Source organism: Anser anser (genome assembly GCF_964211835.1).
Source record: "Anser anser genome assembly, chromosome: 1".
In the NCBI taxonomy this organism is placed as follows: domain Eukaryota; kingdom Metazoa; phylum Chordata; class Aves; order Anseriformes; family Anatidae; genus Anser; species Anser anser.
The window spans coordinates 67,658,724-67,674,540 of record NC_139720.1 but is presented as its reverse complement, the minus strand read 5'-3'; the positions used below and the strand labels follow the sequence as shown (position 1 = coordinate 67,674,540).

The window sequence follows — 15,817 nt, the reverse complement described above, 5'->3', positions numbered from 1 at the left end:
CCCTTGTTCTCTTTGACTTTCTCAGATATTCCTTTTGATATCATCACAGGCTGCATTTAAGTAGCAAAGATATTTCGGCATTACTTGGGAGGAAAAGCATCATTAAGCTAGTGCTTTATAGTCCACAAGTGCTTCAGAACCTACAGGCACAGTTGTTTGCTGTGCAACAGGTCCCTTGTGTCTAATCTCCCAAGTAAATACATGATTCATTCGTCCTACAGCAGTGTGGGACCATAAATATCAGAACTTTAATTGCTTAACAGCAGGCCATGTTCATGTGTGGCTGATGAATGCAAGTCTCTGGATAGTAAACACTCAGGCCCCAAACAACCTGAACCTGAAACCCAGAATAAAGAGCTTCGTTGTTTTTGAGAATTTCACGTGACAAGGTAGACCTTGTAGCCAGTAGATCAAGAGTAGTCCCTGCTGAGACTTATGCTATCTAACTTTAGAAACAAAAATATACAACAAGTATTAACTAATTTTTGTTGTTGTTCCTGTCTTAGTATCCTTTTAAGGCCAAAAATGTATTCATTGTGTCATGAACTGTTTCCAGTCAAAATATGCTTGACAGATTCTAATTAATACATTCAAAGGGACAGTTTTAGTACAGTTTCCCCAGACACTTCTATAGCAATTGTGTTTCAAGGGGGCAATAAAACCATGGGGAGGTTTGCACTATAGGAACAGTTAGCTGTTTATCTGGACTCAAGGTTACTTGGGCATTACATATTCTTTTCTGGCAGAGGAAAGTGAATTTAAGAAGGAAAAGACCAAGCACCTTTCAGCTAGGAGGCTTCATCATGCGAGAGTTTGTTTTTTTTTGTGTGTTTTTTTTTTTTTGAAAAAAAAAAAAAGCCAAATACAGTGGTCTTAGCAGAGCTCGAAGAGTTCAAGGACACATACATGTTCTTTTACATTCATGTAATTTCCATTTAAATTATTTGCTGTTATGGTACAAGTCATATATAGTATAGAGATATCATTACAGAAGTGCCACTAGGGACCCTAGCATTACAGGTGGATAGACTATTCCATTTAAAGCGGAATTAAAATCCTGCTAGTTCACAAATTAGTGATAACTTTGGAAACCAAGTTCTAACACAATAGCTCTTCAGGGACATTGCGGAGGAGGAAAAGCATTTTCATTTGGCTTTGACAATCTCACTTGTTTTCTTGGCCCTATTTGCTTACAGCCACCTCAAACCTAGCACTTACATACAATGTACACTCACAATCTAGTACAAATCTCAGGATACTTGGCACATTTCAGACTTTTAATCACAGCCGCTGATCATTGTTCTTCATAGCCTAATTTAGTTCTGCAAACAAAAGACAATTAAAATGTCAAGCTTCATCAATTGCGTTGATTTTCCAAAGCTGCCTCACACTTGGCTGCAGCTCAGATTGGGATGTCTCCCTACAGACTCTGCGCCTTCCTTGCACTATTCAGCTCTCACGACCAGTCTACAGAAGCAGACACTCCCAGACTGAAAGATTTGCACATAATTCCTGGTTACATCCTAAGGATGCAACAGAAATAGGAGTAACTTTCCAGCAAATCCTCAAGCTCTGCTGCTCAAAGATACAGTTCTCTACTGTAGGAGCTGTCAGTCCTCTACTCCCACTAGTAGCAGCAATACAGCTTCTCTCAATGATGAATTCTCTGCAGTGTAACAGCTTTTGGAGCTTCAATTTTAACTGGAATCTGTGTTTTAATGGCAGCTGAAGCCCATAGCAGGGGAACCAAGTCTTTAAAGATGGACAGATTTCATCCTCTTCAAACCTTCCTGTATTTGAAGAGAAATATACACGTGTGCCTTAGGTTTGTGAGAAAATGTTGTTAAATGAGTGCATTAGACAGGTCTAGGATCTAACATAGCTACTACGATAATATTTTGTACAATAACACATCCTTACCATCATTTCTAAATACTAATCACTTGACCACTTCAGTCATACCTGAACTATGAATTAAGCTTTAAATTTCATTTTTTAAATCAAAATAATATTTCTTCAGCACAGTATTTATTTTTAACACAGTACAGAAAAGCAAAGTTCACACCTGAGTCTACTCAGTGTGGGATAAAAACAATAAGTACAGATGAGGAACAAGAGAGCATATGATTATGAAGAAAAAAGTAACATCTAGTCAGTGCTTCCTGTTTCTCGTGTTTCAATGTTACAACATCATTCTGGAAAGATGAACAGCTGGTACAGATAATTTAGAACAAAATAAAGGGAAATAATACTCAGAACAGCAGATGGTTAACCTGCATACTGCACATCCACAGAATATAATCACATAATTTTCTTTCTCAAAGGCATGAAATGGCTTATAGTCTTCAATAAACATCTGTAATTACAGGTACTAGGATATTGGAGGGCTTTATGAAAGTATAAAGATTTACACCTTTAGAGAAGCACTGTCAAGACTGAGGTCTGTTTTCTCATGGATACACATGTTGGGCTCACACAGCCAGTAATGTCTAATCCATGTCTTATAAGAAGCACCTGAGTGCACAGCATAAAAAAATACATAGGACTGACTGACTGCATTGGTGGGTAGTTGGGAATGGTAAGCACCAGAAGGCAAGTAAAATCAAGCAATCCAGAATTTACAAGATCAAGTAATGGCACTGAACTAAAAGAAAGTAAATTTATATTAGATATAAGGAAGAAATGCTTCACTCAGAGGGTGATGAGGCAGTGGCACAGGCTGCCCAAAGAAGCTATGGCTGTCCCATCCCTGGAGGTGCTCAGGGTCAGGCTGGATGGGGCTTTGGGTAGCCTGGTCTGGCGGGAGGTGTCCCTGCCCATGGCACGGCATGGAAAAGGGTGGTCTTTAAGTTTCCTTCCAACCCAAACCGTTCAATGACTTCAAGTATACATTTACTCCTAACCCAACTCCAAAATAGATAGGACACTGTGTAGACAAATCAGGAGAGGTCTTTGAACACACTTATCTAGAAATCAAACGGAACACCTGCTGCCAACTTACTTTCCATAGAACAGTGACTGTCTTTCCCTTTCTCTGAGTTGAAAGGGCAGCCACCTCAAACCTCATCAATTCTTCCACCACCCCTAAATTCTTGTTCTGTTTAAAGGATACTAGCAGTATGATTTCTTCATTTCTGGCAACACATTTCTGGCCAAATGTTCAGCTGATGTAAATCAGCAGGATTCAATTGATTTCACTGAATCACAAGTAGTGCTTAAACTCTTATCTGAACTTCAGCCACACTGTTTTGTTCTGCACAGTGAGTTTACCCTATTCACTGTAGTTTTCCTATTATTATCATCATTCAAATGCAGAAATATGAAGTGTGTGTGACTCCAATTCTGATAAAAAAATGAGTTACATATACTTATTTAAGTAGGTTTTAAGTAAAGGAAAAATATAGGAAAAGTATACTTGCAACTTTTAGATACATTATCTCATGCACATGCATGAGCCTACTATTTTTTCCCCGCACCTGTCCTCTAAATTTTTGGCATATCTTTCTTCTCATACACCTAGCAATATTTGTTGCTCTAAGTGAAGGGTAATGCTACAAGAGAATAATTTGATGGCAAATTGAAAGAATACTTAATCTGATCAATTCCTGCTTTGAACTTGTGCAATGCTAGGAAAGCTTGTCAAATTACTGTGCTTACATAGTGAAGCTGCCATTCATGATCTTGTACACTGAGCATCATTTAGTGCTGCATGTAGGTAGCAGCACAGGGGTAACGTGCAAAAATAGGTTGTAACAGACATCATCAAGACATTATCAAGACATCTCCGGTAGCACAAAAAAAAAATCAGAATATTAAGAGAAACATCTGTGAAGAAAGCGCAGTATTTTCTTCTGGTCTCATTCAAAACAAACAAGAACAGAAGCACATGAACTAATTGAAAAAGTAAGTTAACTGAACTATTTCAAACTTCAAAAGAAGTGCTGAGCAATTTCAGTTTACAAGGAAGCTTCAAGTAACCTAAACAAATAAACATTAATTTGGATGAAATCAAGATGGTATTCAAAGTAAATCTGAGTGCTGTTTTTTCTCAGCACACTGTACGTTATGAATGTAATATACTTTAGATTTTATGAAAAAAATAGGCAATGAAGTCTTAACTTTACAGAATTTCAGCCTACACAGGAAAATGTCACATAGTAGCGTTACCTGATGGAATCCAGAACTGGAGATTTTTTTTCTTGTGTCAACATTGAAGGTTGGCTGCCAGTGAGTTATGTTGCATCTGTGTACCTTCTATTTATCATGAAATGTGTTCTTCTAGTGAAGGTGTCATCTTGTAGAACTGTGGGTGAAAACAGAATTATGTAAGAGCAAATATCAGATATTTCTATTAACTTGCTTATATAGCTGAAAACGTAACATGGATAGAAGCTACATGCAAGTGTGTAATTGTGAAACACTGACTAGAAAACAGGAAACATTATCAGTTACTTATCAATGATAAATTATCAGGACTAACAAAATTAACTTGAAGGATATTAGATACATACACAGGAATTGGGAACTCAAAGTTTAGCTCATATAAAATCGAGGTGATAGCTGAAGGAAGGTAACAGGGACTAGCTGAGAAATCTGGAAAACAATACCACAAGTGATTGGGAATCTGAATTGAATTACAAAGAATACAGAAGTTGTAATGCAGTATGATTGTAAAGAACATAGGTTTGGTGCAGAGTAGATCATATCAGTGTAGGAAGATGGTAGCAAAAACATAAGTATAAAAGGTGTTTCAGTACTTGAAACATGAATATATCTACCCTAGGCTTCCTTTTATTAATTTTAGGGTATATTGTTAGACAAAATAGGTATAGTAGAGGGAGCTGGAACATAAGCAACAAAAAAGGATAGTGACTCAGTGGGTGAATACCTAATGAAACAATAAAAAATAAAGGAGATGAATAATCGGAAAAGCAGCAATATACTGTGAAAACCTAAGACTACTTTCTAAACCTTATTCTTGCAGAAACATATCTTTCTAGAGAAAACAAACCAGTAAGTTCTTTTTAGAATATTCTAAATGTTCTTAATTATAGAACAAACACCCCACGTTGTTTGCGAAAACCAAGTAAAGCAAAGAAATGTCAGTAAACTAGTAACTACTGTTTATTCAATTTATGTTTTGTACAAACAGAGTGTTTTAATATCAGTTTGTAAACATCTCCTTACCCAAACTGCATATTCAGTTGAACATCATCTACATGCAAGTCAGTTGAAAACAAGCACATTCAAAAAAAAAAAAAAAGCTAAAATTCAAAGGAAAAAGCCCTTAAAAGGACAATAAGTAGGATAAGTAGGAGTGAAAAAAGAAGAAAAGTAAGGAACAAATGCAAGTAGTTGTTCAAACATTTTGCAGTGTTTTACTTGATAAACAATGTTAGAAAATCATCAACTACAGAAAGACCAAAAACATATATCTACCCCACTCATTTTGTATAAACCCAGTTGTGGACTGGAAGATGGAAGATTTTAAACAAGGCTGTCTGCCAAGAGGAGAAGAGGAAGTCCCAGCTGTAATTAAATAGACTGACTCCTCTTCCTCTGCGAACAGAGCAAGAGCTCTTCTTTGATGCCTCTTGAGACTTCCCCTTTTCTGTGGCTATCGCAGTGAAGACCACCTGGCTCACTGCAAGATGAATTAGGAACAGAGGGAGGACTGGATATTTTTAGGATTTACAGCCTAAACTCCTTTCAGGTGTTTGCATGAGGAAGAAAATGAATGACATGGGAGGAAAGAAGGAGCACCCCAGCTGAGGATCATCCTTCCCTCCCACGAGGGGAGTTTCCAGCCTGCTGCCTCTAGGCATCCTGAGGAGAGGAAAAGGGCAGAAACTGCCCTCAGCAGCCCTCTGTCCTCTGTCAGGAGACAGGTGCTTACAATGCAAATTGCTGTACGCTCTCCTATAAAGGAGGTTAAAAGAGACAATAATTTGCTTTTCAAATATAGTGGCTATTAGCTTTTAATAAACCATACAAACTGTAAATGCTAGTTACGTGTCCTCCTTACCACATCCACTCCCTTCCTGACTGGGACAGTTAGATCGTGACAGAAGCTGAGGATGTGCATCCTTTAGTCTTCTCAAGATGGTTTTCAAATTTCTGCATTTTTCTATCCCAACTGATATTGCTTGAGCAACTATTCAGTTTTCCTATTAGGATAAGCTAAGGATGAAGAATTTCTGGGATATGATACAATCCTTTACACATAGACAAATCAGCTGAGTAGTGATGTGTTTTCACAGCTTTCTTTGAGATAAACTTTTCTCTTGCTCTGCCCTCTTTCCTTTAGTGCATACCTCCAGAAGTCAGTGCAACTCTACCAGCTGCTCAAAATCAGAGATGAAGCTGCCCTTGCAAGCGCCCTTTCCAGCCTGGCTGTTGCCCTTGCTGGCAGGACCAGCCAACTGCTCAGCTGGGGAGCTGCAGATGTTGATCTGTCCCAGGCCTCAATAGGCAGCGTCACATCAGAGGAATCCAGACTCTTCTTTCCAATCTACCTTGTTTTGGAAATCTTCTGAGTGTTATTAGATTCTGTAAGACCTGACCTTTAAAAGTCAGGGGTGCAATTAACCAATCTGGCCAGCTCTGCATCAGCAGCTCACGCTAGCCTGGAAGAGGCAGGCACCAGACAATTCACTTCTGACTAATGTTATTAAAGAGGAACAGGAGGTGGACCCAGACGCTTTAATTAAACTGCAGCAGGTCTGCTCAGCAGGCTGTTATGATTGAGTGCAAAGCAAAGATACCTTGCAAAGCATGCTAGAAACACAGGGCCTCATCTAATTATGTGGCATAGCCATTTTTGTGCAGATTTTCTGGCAGTAGCCAGTTATCCAGCTGGCAAAAGGAAGGGAAGGTATCCAGAGACATCCTCTACTGCCAACACTCTGCTTTAGAGGCCTCTATACTGATTCACTTTATCAAAACTAGTGTATTAAATGCACAGTTAGAATTAAAGGAAAAGCAGTGTTACCAGGAGATCACCTTCATTATGTGTGTGGGTGACTGCTCTGCTCTCACTTCTATACCAGAAATAGCCTTGCATATAAGAGGCATTTTCTCCACTCTGTAGGACTCTCTTTTTGTGGTGTAGGTGAAGACATAGGCTCTAGAGCTTCTGGCCATTGCTAAATCATCACTCCTCTCTCTCCCTGTCCCATCTACTTTAGATATGGACTTGAATTGAAAACAGAAATTCATCAGAAAGATGAATCTTGGGGCTCTATTTGGCTTTATTTATTATTATTATTTGTTATTATTACTGGTATGTCAGTTGACTTGAATTGCAGACTGCATTTGTCTGTATCAGTGTTTGCTGTCCTTTCCACTGGGGATCTACTGACATTTTTTGCTTCTTTCTCTCCCTTTATCTTGCTCACAGTGAATTTCCTCTGGTTCCACATGGCCCTTTTCTGTTAACACATACAAACCTCTGACTTAAGGTCAACTACTTTTACTTGCATCAAATTGGTCAAGCCTAAATTTGGCTATTATTTAGGCTGGTAACCTACCCGCTCTGTAGCACAAGCATTAGTCATACGTAGTCCATAGCTTTGACCATTTATTTTCTCTTATTTCTTACTAAGAGAAGCAGACAAGTTTTCCTAACAGTTCACTGTGGAAAACCACAAGCTCTCAGTGCACTCACAGAGATCCTTGGAATGTCCCTAGCCTGCCCTCCAGTATGTCAAAATGACCCTGCGTACATAAGAAACCCAAATATCCATAGCATTACTGGAACCTGAGTGTACGTGACGGGAAAAAAAAAAAAAGCAGGGAGGTGTTAGCTCCCTGCAACTCTGTATCCAAGGGACAGAGACAGGGTTCTCCAGACTGTAATTCAATGCAGAAGTGTAATTTTACATTTTTGATTTGCATTACGAAGGACCAACCCTCTGCATCTCTATCAGTTAGAGATCTTGGAGAAATTAGTCTTGGAAGGCTAAAGCCAGCTGTTATGAATAGGTCCCTAACAGCTTAGATTTTAGTCTAAGCCTCCAAATTTTCTTCCATTTTCCTGATCATGCAAGTGAGCAACTAAACATTTCTTGCACCTAGCTAAGTAGGCTAGGTAAAAGAGTTTTGTCATTGCTTTGCTTAGACTTAAGAACCTAATCAAAAATCATTTGAAGTTTCCTAATTATTTTCAGCTAAGCCTTTAAACTGACCCTCCTTACTTCTCTTTCTCTATTTGAGTACTGTTGGTAGAATTAGCAACCTAAAAAAAATACTACTTTGACTTGCAGAAAAACATTGTTAGTGTGACTACCTCTGAGTAAACAAAACACATTAACAATTTTGTATTTTCTCCTGATTTATGTCCATGTTTTTTCACCTCTACTTTGCTGTCCCATATAATGTAGTGCTGGTCACCCAATTCTATATTAATGCACAAAACTTCCAATTACTTTAAAGAAGCTATGGGAATATTTATTTATATATATTTATATATATATATGTATGAAATAACCTATAAAGCAAATTCTAAACTGGCAGAGGTACAAGGACTGTACTCCTTCTTGGAAAAAAAAAAAAAAAAAAAAAAGCAGAAATTGCAAGTTATAAACAGAGACTGAGGGCCAAAATTTTTAACATAAGTATGTCCCCAGAGCTGCAGATAAGTGCCAGGAAACTTGGTGCTTCTGGAAGATCTAATTAGGCCACTATTTGCATCTTAAGAGCTTAAATATACTTACACTCACAGTAAATTAGAACATCTACAGAGGCTGATGTTGGATCTGGTACTTTGAAAATAAATAAATAAATAAATAAAAATCTAACCTCACTGAAGTGATTGGGAAATGTTTAAAAGGCATGTGAAAGATTTCCCAGTCTTTTAAGTTGAGGTCATTCAAAATTTTGACAACCAGTGACAAGATGACATTATAGGAATTTGTTCAGATTGGGCTTTTGGATACAAATACATTTTACGATCCTATATAACAGTGGAAAAATCATTTTGCCAGGACCTGATGGAAAAGACCCATGGGCCATCAGCTGTGCAGCCATGCACCAAGCTTGTGAAGGAACTAGTTACTCATTAATCCTTTTTGGTACTTGATTTTCTGATGTTTGCATCACCTGCATAAAACCAGGCTGAGTTTTCTTGTTGTACAGAGAAAGGGACATGAGTTCTTTTTTTTGTGAAAGTCGTGAAAAGAAATGTTTGAAAAAGGGAAAGTGATCTGTTTTAATGGTTTGATTGGCAAGTGTTGGTAAAGAGAATGCAAACACATGATTTACATAAAATTGCCAGCAATGGCAAGCAAGAACATCAAACCAGTTGATAATACATCAGCTGATGGATTTAAGATCTTTTCAGATTCAAACTGGTATGTCATCTAGTTTTTATGTTGCAAAACAAAGAGAAGACAGCATGATCCATGAAAATGTATTATATTGACAATGGTAATCCCAAGAATTATTTTAGCATTATGACTATTTACATCTTTGGAATTATTTATCAGAACTAGTTCAAAACATAGTTAGCTAGGAAGTTATCACATTTTTTTCCTCTTATAATTTTTTTTATTGAAAAAAAATATTTTTACTTCTGAAAAGGGTAGGAAAAGAAAAAGAGAGTGTTCAAGCAGGAGGATGGGGAAACCTGCCATGAAATTTGACCAAAATTAGAAGCATTTCAGATTTCCTTTCAGAATATGGGAGGTGGGGGTCAGATAGGCACTAGCCTAAAATGGCAACATTTTCATCAAAAAGTTTCTAGTAAAATCTCTACCAATAAGGGTGATTTACAATAGTTGTAATGATACATATTTTTCTTTACGTACTTCCTGTACTTCCAATATATAAATTGAACTACCTAGGCTCTCCCTCAGGCATTGTACTGAAGAAATGTTTTTACCATGACCCATTTGGCATGCCATCCTGTGATACCCCTTTAGATTCATTAGTCGCCTGTTATGGTTTATAGTACATCCATCTGCCCTGTATTAGGCACTCTCCTGACAGCTAACTGGAAGCTAGCTCAAGTCTGGTGGAGCAAAAACATAACAAAGCAACAGCTGAGTCTAATCCTAGCTTGTAGTTGTTGTCCATGTTTCATTAGCTGTGTGTTTACAGACATCCATAAGATGTTCTTTTCTTCTATTAGCCCACATGCTTTCTTCAGATAGAATAGAACCATTATATTGGAAGGGCTCTTCAGGGCTGACCAAAAGTTAAAGCATATTCATGAGGACGTTGCCCAATTGCCTCTTGAACACTGCGGGGCTTGGGGAATCAACCACCCCTGCAGGAAGCCTGTCCCAGCGTTTGACCCCCTCCTGGTAAAGCCACATTCCCAATGCCCGCCGGTCTGACCCTCCCCTGGCAGCTCTGTGCCGTTCCTGCGTGCCCTGTGCTCGATCCCAGGGAGCAGAGACCGGCGCCTCCCTCTGCACCTCCCCTCCTGAGGGAGCTGCAGGGAGTGGGAGGACTTTTGATTTAGTGACAGTGACACAAAGATGCAGGTAAGCACCTGAAGTGATACTTTTGACCAAAATTGGACACTAAAAAAGGACACACTTCCAAGGGACTAACTTTGCCAACATATTCCACAGCAAGTGCATAAAGCCCCCTGGCAATAGCAGGTGAGTGGCTGCAGTGATCCTCACTGGGACCATCTAGACAGCTGTGCAAGCCTAGGTAAGGAGGTGAGCAAATAAATAGCAGGGAGAGAAGGTAGCCAGATAGTTTTGGAGAAGTTCCCTGCCCCAGCAGTCAGAATTTGTCCTAAAAATACTTTTCACATTGAGTTTTGAAAACGGTTTAGTTTAATCAACCAGAGAAAGACCAGGAGTATGCCTATCCATGTAAGAGCTGTTGAGGAATTGTAATTGTATTTTATTTCACGTGAGATGATTTTCCTGTGAAGACAAGCTTTTCAGAGCCCTGAATAGCAAAGCAAACACTCCAGTATAAGATCATTATCTAGTGAAATGTTTGCAAGAACCCCCACAGAAAACACTGGAGAGATCAGAAGCTCTCTCTTCAGGAGACTGCTCTACGATGCAGGAATTTAGCGTAAGCCTTCTTGTTACCAGCTATGGCAGACACTGTGGTTTCAGTCTTGCTTCTCATTCTAGTAGGGGTGGGGCTGCTGCTGGTATCAATTTGAGAGGATTACTTATCTCATTGCACCTAAATACCCCCCCACCCCCCACCCCCCGGGACATAAGCTCCAACCTACAAAGAGAAAGGCAAAGCTGCTGATGACTTCAGTGGGCTATGCCTCAGGCTCCATCCAGAGAAGGAAAAATTCAGTACAAAAGTCATCGCAGAAATATATAGCTATATTGAGCAATGGCAGGGTACTTCTAGCTGTTGAACAATTCAACAGCCCAATCACAAACAGCCTCCTTATGCCTGATTACCTAAGAAAAATTTCTGTGGCATGCAAGTTTTCTGTCCTTTCATTGTCTTTTTTTTTTTTTTTGCTTGTTTGTTTTGTTGTTGTTGTTTTTTCCAGGAATGCTTTTCTCTTTTCCAGCCAATACCTTCTGTTACAGTGGCTTATCTGACAACAGGTTACAATGATTGTCTGCTGCTTCTCTGCTTTCCTAAACACAGTTATGGCCTTCTTATCTACTATATCAATGAGTGACATACCTTTAAATCTTGTTCTTCATCTAATTAAAATGAGTGCATAAAGTGTCCCTTTTCTATCCAGACCACGCTCATTCCTTTAGAGCAGTGAATTATTCATTTCTTCTTGCCACTTATGGCACTTTCTTTGGGTTAGACTCTGAAAAATGGGAGAAGGAACTCAGAATAGGGAGGAATAATAAAATTCCTCCTCCGGCTATGACCTCAGAATCAGTGGAGAGAGCAGCAATCACTGCCTTGACTGTTCCTCCTCTGTGATAACATGCAGAAGAGATAAAGTAGCTAAACCCATCTGGAGCAGAAGCCATGGAGGGGCAGGAACAGGATTGCTGTGGGTTTTATTGCCCCCTCCAGGGCTCCATGTCACTGGGGCTTGGTCACATCTGCCTCAGGTGGATCTGGATGGGCAGGAGGTGCTAGGACTCTCCCAGGTGCTCTGTGGTATAAGCACAGTGAGCCCAGAGGGCAGGCCACGCCTGTAAGTGGAGCTTAAAGACCATATCTTTTCTTCTATATGAAAACAATGAAATAAAGAGGGGATCAGACTACTTGAAAAATAACCTTTGCTCCGATAAGAAAAGTGAGTAAGGAGCGCAGCTTTGGCTGAAGTCAGCTGGAGCTGAAGAGTTCGTCCCACCCTGCAGCAGACTTATTTGTCAGACCGCAAGACTCATCTTTACCTGCTGGAGAGGATATGTCAGGGAGCATGAGGAAAATAAAAAATGCCACCTAAATTTGTCTCCTTTATAAGAAGCAGTAGGGAACTCAGGGTCACAGAATATTCTTGCTGTCTGTGAACAGCTCATGGAAAACGCAGCTTCTAAGAAACAACAAAGAACAAATAATGCTTTCTTTAAAGGTCCATTTATGCAAGCATTGTTTCAGCATCCAAGTAAAAAACAATATTTATATTTCCTAAACACTTATGCTTTGTCAGCATCAGCCTATCTGCAGTGATAATCCATTTATTTCCACAGCTATACAATTACATCCAGGTTCCAGATGAAATTGAGGAGCATGCAGAGAAACTAAAGACCAAGTTTTTCAAAAGCTGCTCGGGTGCTGAAAGCAGAAGACACATCTAAAAAAGAATTTCTAGAAATGCCCTAGCATAAGTGAAATCATCAGATGTAGGGCACATCTTCTGCAGAAGCTAAGCCAGTTTAAGCATTTCCCACCTTTCCCACAAGACCACCTTCTGCTCTCAGTTTGGCTACATTGGCTTCTGGAGACATTGTGCCTTTCCCAGGATCAGTGGAATGATCAGGGCTAACAGAAAAAAAATCTTGGGGAAAGAGCATCTTTTTTAATGATTGCAATTGAACTGATTCCGTGTGGTGCTCTTCCTCACAACAACGTGAATCAGCACGACCAGATGGGTGCACTTAGACTGGGGCATGACAAAAAGAGACTTGGTGGGGACAGACGGAGAGGACAAGAGCACGCAATGGCATCCTTAGAGACCAACACTGTCTAAAGGTTATTAATGTGATGCTGGCTACCTCTCTGCTCTGCTAGGCACACTTACATTTAAAATGTAATCACTAATTATTTTGGGCAAAATCAAACAAAAGCATGGCAGAGCAAGGAATGTAAACCACATCTCAGACTGGCTCCCTAGCCACTGCATCAGCCTTGCATTACAAGCAATTGAAGGTTTTCTTACTTGTCAAGATTATAGATTCCCAGGGCTGTGTTTCCTCACAATTCATATGATGTCATCATCAACAGCTAAGAAAATGCAGATTGCTGCAGCCAGATTACAGCACTCTATAGAACAGTAACAGGAAAAATAAGCATATATTTCTTTATTCAGCTGCTGGCAGAGAAAGTGGAATTGTTTATATTCTCTCTGCTTACTCTAAAAAGATTGTGGGGTGAAACTGAGGAAGTGTTCCTAAGAAAAGCATTAGAAGGACAACTCAGCAATGAGCAGTTTATCAGATTGGCCTGGGAAAAAATAACAAGTTCACATCATCATAATTGCAAACTTCTTTAGACCTTAAGGGTCTCTGAACACCTGACACTGCAATCCGTGGGGGTGGCACATACCTACCGATCCTCAGGATTAAGGATAAGATCCTAGCAGGAAAAGCTGACATAATGCTTTTGCAAAACTGCCGTGGGATTTTGAACGTCCCCTCAGAACAAACAGGAACTTGGTGTTTGCAGCATCATGTAAAAGGAATGAAGAAAATCCCATTGCTAAGGTCACTTTAAACTGCGTAAACCACTGAATGAGATAATGACTGTGAGAATTTTGAATATATGACTGGTTATCTTTGCCATCTGTGTAATTTCTATGGATCAAAAATGTGCAAAAGAATCTCATACAAATAGCACCTCAGTTTTGGGGGGAATAACTCACTATTTTTCATGAGTAAAATGTATCAGAGCTTCCTCTTGATATATACTTTTATTTGAGTATAGCTATTTAACTAGCTGAGACCAGAACACTCCCTGTATCTATTGCACTCCAGAGAGGCAGGGCCAGATCTCCTGGCAGCTGTGATGACCACCATAAACTAAGTTATGTTAATCCTCCAAGATGCAGGCTTGAGATAAGTCGGAGCTTTCACAAAGTCCATTATCTACTACTGTGGTTTTTATTTTATTTGAAGATGTATGATGTTTAGTAACTGAATCCCCTTAAGTATTGAAAATGAAAGCAGAAATTTACCATTTAAATTTAGATCATGCTTCCCCCCTGCAACACACAAAATTTTAGTTTAGTCTGAACTGTTCCCAGGACTGCATGTCCAGATTCCAAGCAGAAGGCTAATAAAAGCCCCCACATTATTAGAGGCACCAAATGAGTGCTTACAAAATTGCAGTTGCAGACAGAGATAGGAGATTAGAGTTATTTATCAAAACAATGGATTAGTTTAAGTTAATTTAATGCCATTACTAGTATTGGGAACCAAGCACACCACATTGTAGCATGCTGGCTGGACCACTTGATGCTGTTTATCATCACCCAACCTAACATGTTGTAGCTCTGATGGGAAATCATTACTTCCGAGTTGTATGTCAATCTTCCTGCTGGCAGTGGTTGTATGGTATGAGCAGTATGTGAGATCATGCAGATCACAGTTAGGTTTCAGATTGAAACAGGCTTTGGTTGCCAATGATTTATGAAAAGTTTCTGTCCACCCACACCTGCTCTTCAAGCCTGCTCCACAAAAGAAAAAAGGTGATCCTGCCACCGATACTGTTGGTTACCACTAAATGCCTATTGGTCCCATCTCCCTTTTTTTTTTTTTTTTTTTTACTTTGCCTCTAGCAATGAGCATCTCTATCTACAACAGGTTAGAAAAGCTTTAGCCTAAATTTTCTTCCTCAGCTAATCATTTTTCCACTTTGCAACATAGTTCTTTGAACCATGACAAAGAAGCATATTGTCCATAGCATTTGTGTTTTAACTGTTGAACACGGTCTATCATTCATTTTTCTTGTTCTTTAGGATTGTGAACCCTACTGTGGAAATGATAGCATTTCTCTTAAAGAGCTTCTCTGCTCCTGCTGCTGTGCCTCTTAATCTCCCACATGTAATGGAAAAACTGTTTACTGTAACAACAAAAAAAAAATAATGCTGGTACAAATAAAAGTTCAAGACTCCAGGTGGCAAGCAAGTAACAGGAGCAGATGCCTTAGAGAAACAAAGGGAGGGAAACAAAAAACGCCAAAAAACAGAAAGAGAGATACAATTTGAGAACAGCCATCAGGACATTTGAAACCACTTTCAATGAGATGCTAGAGGTGTTCTGAAGATTATACACTATGTTGATAGCACCTAGTCACAGAAGCCTGAAAGCCATTGTAGTTTACTGTCACTCTCTGATGTCTCTGTTCTCAAATGCCTCTCTCCATTCTTTCTTCTGGGAACTTCCCCAGGTGTCTGGTTCAGGTACTCAGCAATGAGCCCATCAGAAAGAAAACAATCCCTTGTTCCTTATCTTCTGCCTTTAAAGTACCAGGTAGGCAAAGAGCTGCAATGCAAATTCAACTAATTATACAATTTGAAAACAATGGGTTTCCATAAATGTAGTACTGTGCACCATATTAAAAAGATGTAACATTTATCAATGATCTTATCAATCATTATTGTTATATTAAAAAAAAGAAAAAGTTGTCTATGGAAAATATGAGTCAGTTTTCAGTGTATTTTATTGCCCTAAATGCCCATTCCCCTGTG

At 39.2% G+C, this 15,817-nt stretch overlaps 1 protein-coding gene and 1 long non-coding RNA gene across 6 annotated transcripts in view; one reads left to right on the top strand and one right to left on the bottom strand.

Moving 5' to 3' along the window:
* The window catches only part of RERG (RAS like estrogen regulated growth inhibitor), a 109,227-nt gene that overhangs the window by 64,868 nt on the left and 28,542 nt on the right, over nt 1-15,817 (top strand). The gene's annotated exons all lie outside the window — the stretch shown is intronic.
* On the bottom strand, nt 391-5,659 carry LOC310902416. The gene is made up of 3 exons (XR_014586714.1): nt 5,440-5,659; nt 4,168-4,303; nt 391-1,790 (listed from the first exon to the last, which is right to left on the bottom strand). It is a non-coding gene; the product is annotated as an uncharacterized lncRNA (long non-coding RNA).